This window comes from Pteropus vampyrus, unplaced genomic scaffold, assembly GCF_000151845.1.
Source record: "Pteropus vampyrus isolate Shadow unplaced genomic scaffold, Pvam_2.0 Scaffold124, whole genome shotgun sequence".
Lineage (NCBI taxonomy): Eukaryota > Metazoa > Chordata > Mammalia > Chiroptera > Pteropodidae > Pteropus > Pteropus vampyrus.
In genome coordinates this window covers 1,613,715-1,616,193 of record NW_011888905.1, presented here as the reverse complement: position 1 = coordinate 1,616,193, position 2,479 = coordinate 1,613,715, and the positions used below count along the sequence as shown (strand labels likewise).

The 2,479-nt window shown below is 55.2% G+C and overlaps 1 protein-coding gene and 1 pseudogene across 1 annotated transcript in view; both read left to right on the top strand.

The window, feature by feature from the left end:
* Positions 1-2,479, top strand: part of SYT11 (synaptotagmin 11) — a 26,249-nt gene that overhangs the window by 20,143 nt on the left and 3,627 nt on the right. The window lies entirely within an intron of this gene.
* Positions 819-937, top strand: LOC111743884 (annotated as a pseudogene).

Sequence of the window (2,479 nt, the reverse complement as noted above, 5' to 3'; positions counted from 1 at the left end):
GGTCCTCCATTGCCGCATATAATTTTGTATGTGACCTTTTTTAGGTGTGTCTTAAAAAAGTAACATGATGATATAACGAGATGCTAGTAAGAGGATCTCGGCACTCCGTCAAGATGCTTTGGGCTGCAAGTAACGGGAAACCCAGTTCGAATTGGCTTAACCATCAGAAAACGATTTGGTTGGCTTAACCGGAAGTCCACAGGGAGGGCTTCAGGGCCGACGGGCAAAAGGTTCCTGAAACTGCCAGGACCCAGGCTCTTTCCGTGGGCCCGCTCTACGCTCATGGCAGCCGGATCCTAAGGCTTATACGATGTTTCTGGGACCCCCTGCAACCTCCTGCGCAGCCGGTGCTTCCTCATTCACTGCTGGGGGGAGGGGGTGTGCCCAGGGCCTCTGCCAGAACAATGAGGCGAAGCCATGCCCAGGAGCCTCTGGCTATTCCCCCGCTAATCCCGGACATGTCAGCTGGCCCTTTCACTGGCCCTTTCTGAGCCGGTCACAGCTAAGGAGGTGGGATTGTCCTTCGGCCCTTTAGAAGTGCCCTGGGACTGAGCGGGAGCGGGTGGGTTTCGGAATGAAATGCCATTTGCTTTGGGAGGAGGAATGGATGCTGGGTGGGCAACCGCCTGAGGACGCCACACCATTTTCCACAGGACCGTCCACTCCAGTGTCTTCTCCTGGGACCTCAAAACAAGCTCCCCAAGACAGGTGGCCAGCCCCTCAGTGCCTCACGTACTGATTTTAACTGCCCCCCCACTTCCCCGACCTTGCAGTGTGGAACGACCTGGTGCTTGGCGTCCCCTTTAAATACTTCAAGCGTCTACAGCCGTGGCACCCTGAACGTGCCCAATCTCATCTGATCTCGGAAGCTAAGCAGGGTCGGGCCTGGTTCGTACTTGGATGGGAGACCACCTAGGAAGACCAGGTGCTGTAGGTGTAAAATATAAATGTAAATAAATGAACAAACAAACAAATAAATAAGGGATTGTAAGCCGACAAGTTCCTTGCAATCTGTGAGGTCAACCAAGGGTCGCCTCTCCTAAAAAATTTTTAAAAAATAAATAATAAATAAATACATAAATACATAAATAATTCGAGAGCGATGTCAGTTTAGCCACAGGGCAAACCTTCTGAGAAAGCTGAGAACGTTGTCCTTAACCAGTAGAGCTTTCATGAGACGGAAAGGGGAGAGCCTCCGAGTCGCCTAATCCTCTGGTGGGTCAAACACCACCCTCTGAGCCCCTCAGAAATGCTCAGAACCCTACGCTCCACGGACCCAGGAGTACGCGTGCTGGCAGAAAAATCTGGAGGCAAGTCTGCGAACCCCCGAACCGCTCCTGTGTCCGAGCCCAGGGAGCTCGGAACTCACCCCACCCGTGAGAGTAAACCTCAATCTAGTTGAAAAGCTCCGACAGGACCCTCAAGAGTGATGGCTTCAAAAATATATAATAACAGCAGCAAAGACAGCTCACGAGATGGACCGTCAGCCGATTCTGGGCACCGTTTAAAGTGCCTCATGCACTTAAAACGCACGGAGTCCCTCCGACGACTGACGACCGTGTCGGGCTTGTGCTGTTACCATTATCCCCACTTAACGGGAGAGAAAAACGAAGCCCAGCGTTCACATAAGCTGCTCCGAGTTACACGGCTCTAAGCGATGGCGCCTGAATGGGCGGCTTGACTCCCGAAGCTGTGAAGCCGTGTTTTTCTGCCATCACTGCGGGGGCGGAGGGGGGGGGACTTCAAAGAAAGATGCAAAAAGAGCCTAATGGGAACTCGCCCAAGTGAAAATGTGCTTGCGACCTTGATGTCAGCGTCCCCGAGAACGTTTTAGAGGGTCACCCGCAAAAGCACGAAGCCGGACGTGTTCATGCTTCCCTGTCGCTCACACCGAATCCTAGGTCAACGCCGAACGGGGTTCCCAGGCAGGTGGCATACCTGCCTGCCCCTCACCCCCTCCTCCCTCTCCTACCGGGCAACCCAAACCCCTCACGCGAGCTTTTGCACGTTAGAAGCAGAGGTGCCCGAAGGACAGGACGGAGACGCCGAGAGCCGTGCGCTTGTTTCGTTCACCGGCGAATTCCCAGCACTCAGCACGAGGGCCGGAGTACGGCGGGCGCCCGGTGAGGGCCGACGGGTGGCAGCAACACGTCGTCCGGGGAGCAGGCCTGAAGCGAACACGAAAGGCTTTCTTCTTCCTCCTACTTCCTCCGAGTCGGAGTTCCAGAAGAAGTTTGGTGTGCAGCTGAGTTCGGTTTTTGTTAGTTTTGGTGGCGGTGGCCGGGGGTGGGGTGGGGGCATGCCAGCCGCAGTCACCCCTACATGTTCTCCTAAGGAGCCTGAGGATGGGGAAGTGATGGCCGCAGCGCTGGCTGGGACTGTGTTGTTACTGCTGACCGAACAGGTGTGCAGCACACCTCCCAGGCCGGCGGACACGTGACGTGGCGTGTCACTGCATCTGAGCGTGTTTGCACCCACC